Source organism: Pinus tabuliformis, chromosome 1_1 (assembly GCF_031772625.1).
Source record: "Pinus tabuliformis cultivar Carrire ecotype Pingquan chromosome 1_1, CPIR1, whole genome shotgun sequence".
Classification (NCBI taxonomy): Eukaryota; Viridiplantae; Streptophyta; class Pinopsida; order Pinales; family Pinaceae; genus Pinus; species Pinus tabuliformis.
In genome coordinates this window covers 96,751,461-96,768,694 of record NC_142297.1, presented here as the reverse complement: position 1 = coordinate 96,768,694, position 17,234 = coordinate 96,751,461, and the positions used below count along the sequence as shown (strand labels likewise).

The following is a 17,234-nucleotide window of genomic DNA, read 5'->3' as shown; positions in this document are numbered from 1 at the left end:
ACCTACCATTGAATACCGACGAAAATGAAACGGTACATGTATGAAATATTCCAAGATTGCGCAGATGAAACATATGCCTCTTCAGAAACATATGCCTCTTCAGGGATTCGCCACTGTGGTTAGTCATTCATTTTTATCCACATACTCCAAAGTTCAAACTATCAAAATTTTCCTTTATATTAATTATTTTCTTTATTTTTTAAGTTGTTGACATCATTTATTTTGAAAAACCAATAATATATATGTATGTTTCCAATTTAGTTTTTAGTTGTATCTTTTATTTCTAATTTAGGGCATGTATTTTCTTTATTTTTTTAAGTTGTTGACCTCATTTATTTTGAAAAACCAATAATATATATATGTATGTTTCCAATTTAGTTTTTAGTTGTATCTTTTATTTCTAATTTAGGGCATGGGGTTGTTAAAGTTTTTATATATATATATAATCTTTGAAGTTGTTGAAATCATTTATTTATCTATATATAAATTTAATTTAGTTTTTAGTTGTATTTCTCATTTTTAATTTTGTAAATTATATTAATTATTAGTGTTTCAAATTATGTGTTTCATTGTTTTTTCTAATATTAAGATATAAAGATATTCAAATTAAAATTATTTTATTTTTAGTTTACTTTAAAGTTCTATATTTTGATTGTTTACTTCTTGTATTTTAATTGGTGATTGAAGTAATGCTAAATCTATGAAAATTAAGAAATCCAAGTTTCAAATTTTTTTATGTACAACTTAAATTACAAAGAAGACCTCAAAAAAGTTTACTAATAGTTATATGTCATATAGATTATTGGGTTCCTCTAAAATATATTCATATATGTTTTAACAATACCACTTATAATTTTTTTCTTGATTTCAATTTATGTATAAATTTATTTTACAAACATTTATTACTTTTATCAATATAAAAATACATATTTTTTAAAAAAGTTTTAAGAAAAGAAACATTATCTACTTGATTTTTTTAGTTTTAAAAAATATTGCTTCATTTCTTAAATTTACTCATTCAATATATATATATATATATATACACTCACTCGTTGGTTCATACGTCAACAAATGCTCTATCATGTGATTTACGCCGAAACACTTGTCTCATAAATATTTAGTGTTCAAACTCTGGTTCTAATTTCTTTAGATGATGACTAGTTCGCTACCTTTAAGTATTTTTCCTTACACTCACTTTGGTTGTTCTTCTATAGATATTTTGTTGCTTTGTTCTGTTGAAGCCCCAATTGTTTTTTTCCTAGGCATGTATGGTTGCACTATTTTATGACACGCTTGGTGGGATGTGGAATGTGGTTGTTTTATTCCTTTGGGTACATTTAGTCGTAATCTTTCTTGTCAGGCTTAGTGGATGATGGTATGTGGCCGATTTCCTCTTCTAGGTATATTTTGGTCTCACTATTTATTTTTAGTTTTAGTGGGATGTGGAGAGAAGATGTTAATGTCTTATTGTCTCACTGTTGGGTGCTTCCTACAATTTTCTAACAATGGATATCGAAGGATTATATGGTTTATGGTTGCATGGTTGCATGTTTCAAATTGTTGGTTGTCTACATACTTGTCAATTGGAGTTGATCTGCTTCTTTGCTAAGGTTATTATGTTCAACAAATTATGAGTTTTCAACTGCTTTTAGCTAGAGTCTTATATGGTGATTCATCCTCTATTGTATATCTTTGATATGGTTTATGTTTTATGGTGTCTAGACGTAATGATCTCTCTAGTCCAACGAAGAATATTTGTGTTTTTATTGATGCTCGGAACTATTTGATATAGTTTGTTCTTTATTTGTTTATGAGAACAATGAGGTCATGGGCTTTGTAATTATCATTATATAAATCTCAATTTTTGACGCAGTATGAAGTACTTATTCTTAGAAAGAAAAAAAAAACAAAACAAAAACAAAAACACCAAAAACATATATGAAGGACATAAACTTTATAGGCAAACATTTAATTAGATATAATTTCCTTTTTTTTTCAAAATTGGATTAAAAAAACAAACAAACAATAAATCATAAAATATTTTAGTGTCTGAATCAACTTTTTCCTTTGTTTTAAGTATGTTATTTAATTTTATTTTATTTTATTAATTGGATTTTTCAATCAACTTTTATTTAATAATATTTTTAATTATTTTATCATATTGTTTATTTTTATTTTATCTTAATTATATTTTTGAGATGTTAATTTTTCTAATATATTAAATTTTTTATTTTACATATTTAAATTATATAAATTTTTCGAACCAAAATATTAAATTAAAATTCTTAATCCAATTATTTAATTTTAATTAAAATATCGCAATAATAATAATAAGTATACACTAAAGAAAAATATGCCACTGCATATACCACAATACTAAAAAATCCCTCTTTTACTTCGAAGATTAATGTTTCAAAAATGTCGCATGTTTGACTAGGGAAGCATTGATTTTTTTATTTTTATATGAAAGTTTTTTTAAATAAGATCTATAAAATTTAAACGATAGCTAGTATTTATCATTTAATCAATTATATATTATTTATTTTAAATGAATTTCATGGTATTAGAGTTTTTTTCAAAACATTTTTATTAAATTATGAAGTTTATAACATAATTTATATTAAATTAGGAAGTTTATAATATAATTTTTTAAAATTTATATGATTTTTAAATGAAAATATTTTATATAGATATAAAAAATTTCTAATACTATATATATATGAAAATTACTTTTCACCATCAAATATCAAAGTAATTAACATTTATAGTTTTGACAAATCATTCACAAGGTTATTTCTTCCAACAAAATCTAGATATCTATAAATGTTAAATTTTAGGCACTAGACTTAGTCCACACCCACACGCACACACACAAGATTTAATAACAGTTAATTGAAACATAATAATGCGTTTAACTTTTACACATTGGAGACTTAAACTAGCAATTTGATCATGCACAATAATACTAAAATTAACCCCAAAAACATAATTCTTATTAGTGATTCAACAAGAATCTAAGGCTCCCATATGAGGGATAATGGCCCTCAAGGGAATTACATATATAGGGATTACCTTAGATCTAATCCAACAGATCAAGCCCTAAATTCATCCTTAGATGTGGCACAACTGCATATCTTGCTCACAACAAACATGCAATATTACTCATGCAAATCTCTTACTTACTTGAGATAATATCTCTCTCAATGTCTTGTGCCCCTGCAAATCTATGTTGTCTCTTGCCAAAATAGGCCCTCTTGGCCCTCTTTTCCCACAATAGGCCTTCTCGGCCCTCCACATGCCCTATCAACTCTCTCATCTCTTCATAGGCCTTTTTAGTCCTCTCAATTCTCCATAAGCCTTCTTGGCTCTCTTGCCAATCCATAAGAATGAATCACTCATACTTGTACTTATACTTTTCCAAAAGGTGCAATACCATGGGTCTATACCATGGGTCATTAGGATACCATGGGTCTATGGGTGAAAAACATCGTTTAGCCCACTAGCTCCAAACGTGAGAATACTCTCGATACTACTGAAATTATGTACATATGCTTTTCAACTAAATCATACATTTATACATTACATATATTACTCTAATTGCATATATAATGTTACTAGTCATGTTTTTGGATTTGTTCGATTTTATTTCATTTATGTTGTGATTTTTGCAAGCGAAACCTCATCGATAATAGATCTTGTTGCATTTATTTCCATTTCCTCACCGCAAGTTGTGACCACGTAACAACCAACTAAAAGACACAATGATCACATTACCTTATTTTAGATATTATAACTTAAGATGACACATTGCATGAAGTTTAAAAAAATATTTTATTAAAAAAACAATACATGCTCTATTTAACGGATCGCTCAGATTTGTTCCTCAACTTGTCCTGATGATGAACCACACTAGTTGGTTCGAAACGCATCGACAAATGATTCTCTATGTGATTTTGCTGAAATCATTCTCACAATCAAGTATGGATCACAGAAGTCTAAACTCTTTAAAAAAATACATATCAGTAGGTAACCACATTATGTATTGAAAAAGATATTAGTTTTTGTAATACCACATTTTGTATTGAATAAGATATTAATTTTTGTAATGATGTCCTTTGATAGAGGTTTTAATGAAATCAAAACAACGTTTAATAGTGAAAATAGAGGAAGATTTTGTGATAGTTTTGAAAAAAATATTTCAATTATTAGCAATTAAGGGGATTATTTAAGGAAAAGATATTAATTGGTGAAAATAGAGGTAGACTTTCCCATAGTTTAAAAGAAAGTGTTTCACCTATTTAGAATTAATGGGACTATTCAAAGAAAAGACATTAATATTGATATTTGTTTGAATGACCAAAACAATTACATTAGCATCAACTTAACAAATCAATTATTAATTACAAAGTTAAGTATCTATAAATAAAGTGATTTTTCAATCCAAAGGCATATGGATAAACAATTTTCGCCCAACAATTAATTATTATGTTTCAATATCCCAAGCCAACTTTACAACTATGTATCTAAATAAAGTGGACATATTTTTAGGTTCACCTAGATGGAAATGTTGGATACTTTCATCCTAAACATGAAGAATATATTTTTAGTATTCTCCTATAAGAAAAAAAGGACAACATTGCACGACTCTATAATGAAGTCATTCTTAGTAATGCCCTTATGAAAAGACCGAAATGTTGTGTTTCATGTGTTCCTTTAAGGTAATTAGAAGTGATTACAACAGTTGAAGGATCTATAGAAAAAATTACAAGATTGTAGCTAATAAAGATAAAGAAATGTATTGTCTCATGGGTCGTGATCAAAGCTTGATCACACAAATCAAGAAGTTAAAAAATGAAAAGAAAAGACAATTGAAAAAACTAGAACAAATTATCCACAAATATGATTAGATCAGTCTAGTTGAATAAGGGATATCTTTGGGCTTGGAAGTGCAAATAATGAAGAAGAAATCCCTAGAAAATCCAATTGTCTCTACTAATAAAAATTTAATGATCAATAAAGTGACACCAATAGATAAAGAAGATATAATACCCAAGGTGAATCAAGAAAACTATAAACTATAATAAGGAAAGAACATGTTCATGCACATCTTGTTGACATCCTAATTATAAGGGACGAAATTTTAACTAACCAACTTATCATCAACACTTTAAACAAAGGCAATATTTAACTTATATTTTGAAAAAAATTAAATCCAATGCAATTTAATCTCAAAATATTAGTCATTCTTGGAATCACAATACAAACCGTTCTATCCAAATACCCTATAAACACAAAGTGCCACAAAATATTGAACCAAAATAGACTAACCCTTCACCAATACAACATGTTCACTACTTCAAAGATCATACTTCCCCCCTTTTTTTATTATTATGGTAACATCAAGGACAAAATATATTTCAAGGAAGAAGCAATGTAATAAATATAAAATATGTAAATAAACCTTGGACAATAATAATAATAGACTAAGGGGTTTCACCTTTATGACTAGTCAATACATATACTTATATCATCACACGAGTCATTGTCTCATATATCAGTCAACTATTTGTCAATTATATATTATTTATCTTATATGGGTTTCTAATTTTTCCCCTTCTTATGTTGGATGTTCCATAAATGAACCATTCTTCATCAAAATGAAGACACTTAAAGGGAAATTAACACACTTCATCTTAGCAATATAGATTGAATTCTCACACTTAAAAAAAATGTAACCATAAGGACTTAACGTGAAAAGATAAACTAAGTTATATTTTAACTTAGTTGGCATGTGTAGCAAGTCCACCGTCTTTACATATATTTTATTTAAGCACGTTTCAGTTATTAGTCCCTGCCCTCCAGGCATGGACTATAGTAATCGTTCGCGACGGATGTAGCATTAGTTCACCTGCTTTTAGTCCCCGGTCATCAACTATATACCAAGTTTTGTAAAGACATATTATCAGGTCATCAACTATATACCAAGTTTTGTAAAGACATATTGATAAATCATGTTATTTGGCCTCTTCCCGAGGACCTAAGGTAATCCGAAGCTAATCCGAAGCTAAAGCATATGTTATATATTTTGTGTTCGCTTCATATTTTCAAACTGGTAAAAATACTAATCTAATGCTGGCATTAGTCCACAGCACTAAATGCTAGCTCCGATATTTTGGATTTCCATGGTTGGATTTCCATGGTATATCACCGCCTATACCCCTATACGCCTATACGCCTGCCTGCCACAACTTCCAGGTGCCCAGGTGCCATCTCTTATGTTCCAGGTGCCATCTCCTATGTTCTGCATGTGCCATCTCCTATGTTCTGCATGTAACCAGGTGTAATGTTATTCCAAATCTTATTAGAGGACTAGCAGCACTGGAAACTCGCCATACAAGAGGAATGATTCATGAAGAAAGGAAAATGAATCATGAAAAAAAATAGAGAAGTTACCTCCTGCTTCTACCCATGGCCTCTACCATATGAGGAAAGGGCAGAGTTGCTAGTCGCGACCCTCCAAATTCCACAGGTTCTGTGTAATACGACAGCAAAATTTTATTCAGTTTCTTGGAATACGGCAACATTAAGGTCAGAGTATTTATTCCATTCGGAACTTTCATTTTAATTTTTTAAAAAAATTCAATAGTAAACAGAATCTTGCAAACGTTACAGTAATTCACTAATTTCCCCTAAAATCTTTACCGAATTCTTATTAAATTGCATCAAAAGCCTGTTGGGGCTTTTCTCCCATCTTACCATAGCTGTTGTGTTTACTTTAATATTCTGTCCTGATAATAGAGAATATTCTACACTCACATACTCTGCATAACGCCATCCCCAATATCCCCTCCCCAAACTTAAGCTTCTGCCAAGAGATCCTCTGTTGCATAGAAATCTCAGTTTTGGTTAGAGCTTGAGATATATTACGAACGCCCAGATGGTTATAAATGGAGAACAAAGAGTCCAAAGGTATTTGAGGATCAGAAGGGTTTGGGTGCCAAGAAAAATTTACCATTGGTGAACATCCTTTGAATAATTCTTTAAGCTGCAAGTCGTCTGGGATGTATGCTTGGGTTGCACTACTAACACGGATATCTCCATTATTTGTGCAGACAGGGACTTTACAGCCGCTTCCAAGATATTGTTTTGTGAGAGAGGAGGAACTCGAGCACTTATGCACAATACGTTTCCATACCAGACAACACACTGATTCAGTTATGCACCCACATGCAGTCCTCGCATACCGATTAGCTGCTATCGCAGGGCATGTATATACATCGGCTTTAGTGAATTTTCAGCGCCACAGTCTGCAATATCATACAAATGTAAGAAGAATACATAAATGAGATTCTAGAAACAACAAAAAAAAATGGATAAAAATATTTATCCTTATATACATATAATGTTTGCAAACAATAAAGCAACAGACATGTTCAACAAACTGCTAGTCCTGTCTGTTACCTGTACAGGAGGCTGACCAGATATTGGACACGGAAAAATTAACCACAAACAGTCTTTCCACTACCCTTTTAAGAGCCTTTTACAGATGCTAGCTATCCATTTTCTACAGGTAATAGAATCAGCCTAGGGTTTCTACCGCAGAGCGCATCCCTTGCAACAACTGAATAAACTAAAACAGTGAGAATTCTACTTTAACTGAATAAACTAAAACAGTGAGAATTCTACTTTGTTTCAGACGCATAAAAGCAATGAGTTAAATCAAACCTGTTGTATTTACTTTGTTTTTCAAAATTTTGACTGAAATCTAAATTTTAAGCAAGATCTTTGTACATTTACATAGCATACCTTCACGTCCCGTAAGCAGCAGTTTGACCATAAAACATAAAGAGTAGCCATAGACGCAGCAGATCTAAGCACGAATAAAGATCCAATGCTAGAAGCCGATCTGCTAGCAGAGGTCAAGGTGACCCATATTCAGTGCCATTAGCAGAATCTATCACTGTTGTTAAGTAAGCAGCTTCAATAGCAGAGCCTGTTGTTTAAGATCCCAATTACCCGCCTGTTAAAGAGGCATTTTCTCAAGATAGAGTTCTAGGCATTACTGAGACAGTAAACCTGCTACATTAGCATATTTGAAGACGCAAACCACTCAAGTGAAAGACCACTCTCAACGGAAAGCGCACTGTGCTCTATTCTTCCTTCCTGCTAGTGGCCTCCATTGCTACAACATCTCACAGGACAGGATTAAAGTCGAATTTGCCACGATTTCCTATACGCACCCGACAAATACAGGTAGCCTACCAATGCCAATACCATGTTTAAATTTGTACACACTGCAGCCAGAGCGACTCCCCGGAACCCCATATCTAGATACACTACTAAGAGAAAATTGAGTGGAACATGAAAAAGAAGAGCAATTGTTGTAGACCATGGGAGCGGCGGTGTAATGTTCTGAGTTCTCAGGTAAATCCTGAGAGGATGAAGGAATGCCTGCGTTATTAGATCAGGCAGGGAGAAAACAATGTAAGTGCTTACCAGGCGAGTAATGCTTTTGTCCTGGCCGAACAGGAGAAGAATTGGCTCCATATTACACCACAAACAGGTTCGAGATGCAGCTTACTAAGTGACATAAGCAGGAGTAGGGCCCAGCAGAGGTTACAGAAGGTTACAGAGACGGAGACAGAAGCAAAGGTAGCACAGAGAGCATAGCCTTTTTCGCTCAGCTATCCAACATGCACTTGTCACCGTTGTCCTGCGGTTCAGCCACGTTTCTATCATGCATTATGCGTTATGTTCAATCACCTCGCTTGTTATGTTCAAACAGGTTTCCGTGGCGCTAGGTTTGTCTCTGGTGGTGGGGCCGAAAACCCTGCTGGCCTTGTCGTGGAAGCCCAGGTATCTGGTCACCTTCTGGTTAACACCTACATGCTCATCTGGCATAAATATATCTTAAGTAGAATGATTCAAAACATGAAGACATATATAATGTTGTATAAATAAACGAGGGGCCCATTGATCACGTCCTGTATGGAAACATTTAGCATCGAGAAACAAGTTGTTCTTGGATATGTTGCCATATCCCTTAATTTGGAACTTTTGATTTATTATAAATATAGAGTATCACTCATTCAGAAAACTATGATGTATGGATGCATATCTGAAGCAGTGATTCGTTGTTCTGACGCAAAGATTTTTTTTGTTTTGGATTCTTTGTATCGATTTGGAAATTGGTCGTTTGCGTCTGTCAGAGAGCTAGTCTAAGTTCGATCACATATGGGCCTGGTTTTGGTTCTTTGTGGGCCTGGTCGTAGTTTCAAAACCATATTTCAATGGGTTCTATGGTAGTGTGTTGTTCATGGCAAGGAGTAGATATGCGATTCTAACGTCTCTATGGTGAAATCGTATATGAATGAACACGTCATGCATGCAAGATTGTGTAATTGGACGGCAAGTAACAAGAAGGTTCATGGCCAGAACGTCTACATGGCAAAATCATATATAGTAACACGTCTAGATTTCGATATCATACGTGAAGCAGAAACAAGTGCTGGCTTACTTTCTCATTTTGATCCCACTCCTAGCATAAAACATTATGAAAAATTTAAACTCAATGGCCTCTTCTTCAAGTAAACATCTTGGTACTCACAAGATGAGATTGCCTTAGTCATTAAGTGAATTATGACCTCTAAGTCTGACCTAAAAGCGTTGCATCTCAAGTTAATAATTTCTTAAAAGCTTTACACCAAAGCTTTATGAACCTTATGATTATCAGGTACTATTATTTTGACCTGATTGCATTAAAACATGCTCATGTGGTCACCGTGGTTAAAGGCGTTTTATATTTTAAACTTGGAAATGAGTCCTTTATATGTTAAGTAGATATAGTTGACATGAATTTGATCCTATGGTGCACATTGCTTAACTTTACTACTCACACGATGGTACTATCTATAAATTGGGTCAAATTTTATTATTTCTTCCCCTCGTGATTATCAGGTACTATTATTTTGACCTGATTGCATTAAAACATGCTCATGTGGTCATCGTGGTTAAAGGCGTTTTATATTTTAAACTTGGAAATGAGTCCTTTATATGTTAAGTAGATATAGTTGACATGATAAATTGGGTCAAATTTTATTATTTCTTCCCCTCAAAGGAGGCTGTAGGTAGGTCGTTCAACTACCTCTGCGGACAGGAAGGGATACCTTGCGAGGTCCTGGCTTTGGATCTGCAGATGCCTTACGTGGATAAATCGGCGCCATTTGTGTTTACACATTTTCGGAATTGGCACTAGAGCATGGAGACTTACTGTTTCATTCTTCATGCCTTTTTATGCTTTGTTATGAAAGAATTTACTTGGAAGTGTTGTATTTCTGTTATAACTTTACAACGGGATTTTGAGGTCGTATTTAGTCTTTAAAAACCTGAAGCATCTTGGGCATTGGCTATGCAACTATTCCTAAGTCTCAGGAACACTCCCATGTGAACATCCGCTTTTTGATGTATAACAGTCTAATAGTTTTCTCAGCTTTCCATTAATCTTGACTAAACAAGATGAGCTGAGCGCCTTTGGAAAAACCTGGGCGACACTGGGTGAAAAACCTGGGTAGGGACTTGCTGCCTCGCAGCTCATCTTGTTTATCATTGAACTCATGCTCGTGCTCCTCCCACTTTATATTCATTAGAGAGAACCATAATTATGATTTCCGAAATTACAAATTATAACTTACAAGTACATTTTTCCCTTACTCGGTTCACGCAAGTCTTTCTAGCATACTAAATTACTATGCTTATATACATTCTTGATTTGGGGAATTCCTTTGGTCCTTAGAGAGGTAATAAATAATAAAGGAATCAATCCTTAGGATGGATTTCGCATACTACTAAGAATAACATAAGGAAATATGGATAAAACCCCAAAACCCCCATTATCATGATTTAGAGAAGAAGCCAAATCTCCAAAATCGAATAAGAAATCTTGAAAATTTTGAAAAATGTATGACAAGTTGAAGAAAACAATTGTGTATGAAATAAGACAGATTGATTCATTCTCAAATCGGTTGTATTAGAATCCCTCCCTATACTATAGCATAAATTTGATGTAAGGAAAGAGTATGGAACTATACAACCATATCACAAACCACAAGATGACCACTTCAACCTCCTTCTTATACCTCAAGAAGACAATTTCACCTGTTCCATTTAATCTTAAATTAAAAATGAAGTTTTTATGAATTGTTTTGCAAGCTAGTTTATGTCTATTAGGCAATGGATCATGATTGCAAAAGAACACAAACTAAGGAAATTTTTGCATATTTATAATAGTTAAAATGGACAATAAGAAGCATAAAAACACAACAAATTGATGAAGGAGTTCACCCCTCTTGGGCTATGTCTCCTGGTCCAGCTTCCAATGGTGGTATTTTTTTATTATATGCTTAAATATTCAAATACATCAACATACAAGTTTCAACTTGTGAAAATAACACTGCCATTGTGTCTAGAATGTCTAAAAACCCCTATGTAGGCTCTTCTTGGGCTAAAAACAAATGAAAATTGGCCAAGATAGGCCTCCTTCAATCTGTCCGCAAACAACTTTACAAAACTCATTTGCTCTACAAAACTAGAAACAATATAGTTCTGTGGCGTATTGGTAAATCAGATGATTCAAAACTCGGAGGTCTCGGGTTCGATCCACTCTTATCGTCTAGATTGGTGTTCTGAATTAAAATCAAAATTAAAAAAACTTAATACACGGGCCACAGACCCCTTCCAAACCCCACACTCTCGGTTGTGTGGCCCCATATGGCCTGGGTCTGAGCACATATAGGTTTCCATGTGTCCATAACCCCTACCTCCCTGTCGGTGGTCACAACTCTCGATATAATTGTGGGTCGATGCTTAACTCCGCTCCCTTCTCCTACACCCTCCTTGTTACCTCTACTTGTGGTTACCACAATACCTTGTAATATTGGGTTGGGACGTGAGCATGCCATGTGCCCACCCTTCAGCATATCTCACCATTGGTCATGTTACTTTGCATATAACATGGGGTTAAGTGGGTCGGGCATGCCCACCGGCTTGACCTTCTCCCCCGACTGCATAATTGCTCCTCCTTAAATATAAATGTGCCACCCTTATAGAACAAGAACCATTAGTGGCCTAGTGGTTAGGCAGTCCATTGGTACATTGGAGGTCAAAAGTTAAATTTTGTCAAAATAATGTCAGTCCGTTGCAAAATATTTTGTGCCAAAACCAGGGGTACTTGATGACCTCTCATAGGGCTACGTCTAGTTATCCCATGTAGTGACCTATGATTGGTTCACCACATCAATTATACATCCAATCATCATGCACCACATGCCCTTATGTCACTAATCCACCTATCATTCGTATAGCCTAGTCATCTAATGATGTCATTGTACGAACTACCATGTGGCAACCTTACACTTCCCAATTGACTTTTTAGTTGTTTGCCAAAAACTTCATAACGCGATAACTTTCTCATACATTGCTAGATTGATGTGATTCAAGTATCGTTGGAATTAGAATGATGAGATCTATGATTTGGAGCTAGTTTCAGGAGCTTATGATCACTTTCATTTTTTAGCATATTTTTTATCCCCTGGATCATTCCTGCCCACTAGAAGCTTGTGGACCACCAAAAGTCTATTTTTACTTCGCAAGTAAGTGAGGGTACAACTCCCTCACTTTGTTTATCTCTATCCACATTTCTTTGCTTGGATTGGTACCTTTGAGTCCCACACGAAGATACTCCGCATTGCCTCTATGTGAAGTTCTTATCCTCTTGTTAAGAATTAAGTCTTCCTACAACTCATTTAAATATTCAAGAGAAAATTATTGTATAGATGCATTATGAACATTATCTTCTTGATAAAAAATCACAGGAGGCTCATACAATCTCAAATTTTCCACATTCTCAACATAATAAATTTGCATGTAAGGTGGAAAATCTATTAGCAAAGCATTGTTACCAATGTTCTCCAAGAGTTTGAAAGGACCATATCTCATTGGCTTGATATTTTTACCTTCCCCTTGTAGAATGTCTTGGCTGATGTACAACGAAACTTGATATCCCAATTCAAAATCATGATCAACTAGATTGTTACCATGTCTTTCATTGTACTTGGCTTGGCTTTGCTCTAGCTATTCTTATACCCTTTGATGCACTAGTTGAATTTTTTCAATGAAATTCTTGGATTTTTCCACATCACTATGTCCATCTACTTCAATATCTTTAGCAAAGATGAAATCCAAAGGAGACTTTGGCAAATAACCCAAACAATATTCAAATGGAGATACTTGTGTAGATGAACACTTGACACGATTGTAGGCATGATGTATGTAATGAAAATTATCATCCCAAAGTTTATGATGCTTACCAAAATATCCTCGAAGGAGATGCACTATTTTTCCATTCACTGCTTCTGTCTGGTCATCAATTTGTGGATGAAATGTTGTGCTCTTCTTCAACTTTGTGTCCATGAGCTCCCATAAACTTTACCAAAACTTCTTGATAATTTGATAATCTCGATCATAACTAATCGAAGTAGGTAACCCAAAATGAACCCATACATTTTGGAAGAGCATATTTGTGGTATGTTCAATTGTAACTCGTTTCTTACATGGCATCAACACACACATTTTTCTGAAATGATCCACTACAGCATATAAATAATCATGATCTTTCCTAGACATTAGTAGTCCCCCAAAAAAATCCACAAAAATATTTTCCCGAGGAAAATAAGGGATAGGAAGTGGAGTTTACAAACCCAATTTCCTATTGCTTGGCTTGCTAGTAGCACACATAGAACACCCTTTTACATATCTTGATACAATTTCATTCATGGAAGCCCAATAAAAATACCACTTTAATTGAGCAACTATTTTGCCTACACCAAAGTGACGAACAATAAGAGAAGTGTGGGCTTCCCTTATGACATTGAGTCTTTCACCCTGTGGAACACATAACTTGCAAGGATGATATAAAACCTTGTTATGAACATGATAATCCAACTCTTCAACATAATTTCCTTGAGTGAAAGTTTCATAAACATCTTTAAAATATTCATCTTGAGTAGACTATTCAATATAACTTTCTTTCATGATTGAGTTATGCTTGAGAATAACAGATGCATTAATAATAGGCCTTGATAACATATCTACAACTTTATTATATATATATTTCTTATACCTTATTACGGAATGAAATTGTTGTAGGAATCCCATCCATCTGAAATGTCTATCTTGTTGTAGCTCAATTTGTGATTATAAATATTACAAAAGTTGATAGTTAGTATGAGTAGTTGTTTCTTTACCCATCAAATAGTGCTTCCATTTCTTCATGCTTTTTACTAAAGAATACAACTCTTTATCATAAGTTGGATATTTAATTACTACATTAGAAAAGGCTTTAGAATAATAAATTATTGGCTTACCATTTTGCACCAAAACTACTCCCATAACATATTTTCTTGCATCAATTTGAATTTCAGATCGTTGCTTAAGATCTGGAAGTGCTAAAACTAGTGTTGTACTAATTTTGTCTTTCATAGTGTCGAAGGCTTTCTACTGCTTTCCTCCCCACTAAAAGACACACTTCACACTTGTCAAAGCATGTAATGGTGTTGTAATGAATGAGAAGTTCATTATAATTTTTCTCCAATATTGGGTTGCTTCCAAAAAGCTCCTAACTTAGGTTACATTGTTGGGTTTAGGCCAATTCACAATAACATCAACTTTGGAGGGATCAACCTTCAATTCACCCCCTCCTACAATATAACCCAAATAAAATAAATAGGTTTTTCCAAATTCACATTTGGACATCTTCAAATACAACTTTTCCTTTTTTAAGGCATCTAGAAATTGCTTTACATGCTTGACATGCTATTCACGAGTCTTACAGAAAATTAGAATGTCATCTATGTAGACTATGAAAATATCATCAAGGAATGGTCGCAATACATCATTCATAACTCTCATGAACGTGGTAGGTATATTGCAAAGCCCATACAAGATAACTAACCATTCAAACAAACATTGTTTTGTCTTGAAAGTAGTTTTCCAAATATCATCTTCAACAATCCTTGTCTGATGATAACCACTTCTCAAATCTAACTTAGTAAAATAAACAACTTCCTTTAACTGTTCTAACAAATCATCAATGTGAGGAAAAGGATAACGATTATTTAGTTTGATCTTGTTCAAAGCTCAGAAATCCACACACATGCACCATATACCATCCTTCTTTGGAACCAAAACAATAGGGGAACATAAGGAGATGTACAAGGTTTGATGAACCCTTTGTCAAGAAACTATTTAATTTTCTTCTTAATTCATGCATTTTCTAAAACTGACATTCTATGCATGCCAATATTCGGCAGTGGTGCATCTTGGTGAAATTGAACCTTATGTTGGGTTCCTCTTTTTGGAGGTAACCCTTCAGGTTCCTGACACATCTTGTCATAAGCATTAACAGCTTCAACCAGTTCATGCTTAAGTTTAGAATCACATCCAGTGAAAGCTTCAGATTCAACAATATCCTTAGCTTTAATCATTAACAACACAAAATTCTTACTATCATTTACAAGCCTTTTCAGATGGCCACACTAACAAGAGATAAATTCATCTTCTTGCAATGTGCTCTAATAATATATAAAACTCCATATTTAAAAATATGATATTTGTTCTCATGACGATATAATATAGTTTTTCGATCATATACGTACCAACTCCCTAAAACAATCTTGCAAATATCAAGTGGTACAACATGAAGCTCTACCTCATCTATAAAATTAGAAGTGATGGAAAATTTGAGTTTACATTTTCTTGTCACTTATAATTTGGCATCATCACATACCCAACCCAAAGGGTAAGGTTTTGTATGAGGTGTAGTATCTAAATTAAGCTTCTTGATAATTTCTTTAGAGTTAAGATTGACTTGAGATCCACTATCAAATAATGTATCAACCTTTGTATGTTTTGTAATGACCCTAATATGGAAAAGCTCACTTCTTTCTTTATCATTTGAAATTCAATAGGCTTACTAGAATAACTTGTAATTTTATTAGAAGCTACACCTTTCATTCCCATGGTTGTGATTTTGGTTTCATCACCTGAATCAGATCTTAGATCTTGTTGAGTTGTAGCAGCAGTCTTTTGTTTCCCCTTGATATTAAACTTTTTTGCACTACAAGGAAAATACCTTCAAGCGAAGGTTATAATGGAGGTTTTTGATGTTATATAATTGGAAAATTTTGTCAAAAAGACACTCGCTAAAACATCTCTTTGTGGGAACAAATGTTTTAGCGGAGCTTATAACACAACTTCATCACAACTGAAAAAATATGGGCGGCTGGAGGTTTTAACGAATTTTTTTTGGTGCGCTTTATGAAACAAGAAGCCCCAATGCACTACTTATAGAAACGCATTAGGATTTATACATAATTAAAAGCACCGAGGTGTTTAATTGAAATAGAACTGAAACCTGAAATGTATACCACCCCAGTTATTATAAGAAAAAATATCAGTGCATTCAACTCAAAGAGCACCAGAACTTGAAACGTATACAACGTCGATGCTTATATAAAAAAAATCAGTCATCCTTTGATAAAGGAATGACTCCAGGTCATGCAAACACTAATTGTAGTTACGGTGCTTTCTCTTAAACATGCAACACTAGGACGTCTTGTTTACATAAACACATCAATGTGTTTGTTATATAGAGGGTCTGATGTTGTTAATTTTAATAGTGCACCGGGAATGGAAATAATATTTTGTAGAACTGAGGGGTGTTAGTTCAATGAAAGCACTAGTGCGTTAAGAGTTACAATGCATCAGAGCATTAATTAAAAACAATATCGGTGCTTATAGGCTTGAAATCCCTAGTGCTGTCATTTTCCAAAAAAGCACCAGCTATGCTGAAAGATGACATCACAATGCTTTTATTTAAAGTAAAGCACCGATGCGTTTTTATGTTATGGACACACCGATGTTTTTGTATGAGATTTTCTCTTCTTTGGAGACATCGACTTGTGATGATGCAATTATTGTAATTTTTAAAATTCATTATTCATTGATAAATCGACATATATATTATAACAATATTTATATAAAATAATATTTGATTAGTGCATTTGTATATGATTTTTGTATTAATTTTTTATATTATCATATTTCACATATCTTCATTATAATATTTAATCATCCATATATTTAATCAGTGGTGTAACATTTCACAACGACATTGGATA

General features: G+C 33.4%; 1 long non-coding RNA gene across 1 annotated transcript; it reads left to right on the top strand.

The window, feature by feature from the left end:
• Window positions 1–6,384: 6,384 nt before the first annotated feature.
• LOC149211826 (uncharacterized) lies at window positions 6,385–8,526 on the top strand. The gene is made up of 2 exons (XR_016250186.1): window positions 6,385–6,588; window positions 7,113–8,526. It is a non-coding gene; the product is annotated as an uncharacterized LOC149211826 (long non-coding RNA).
• Window positions 8,527–17,234: the final 8,708 nt, after the last annotated feature.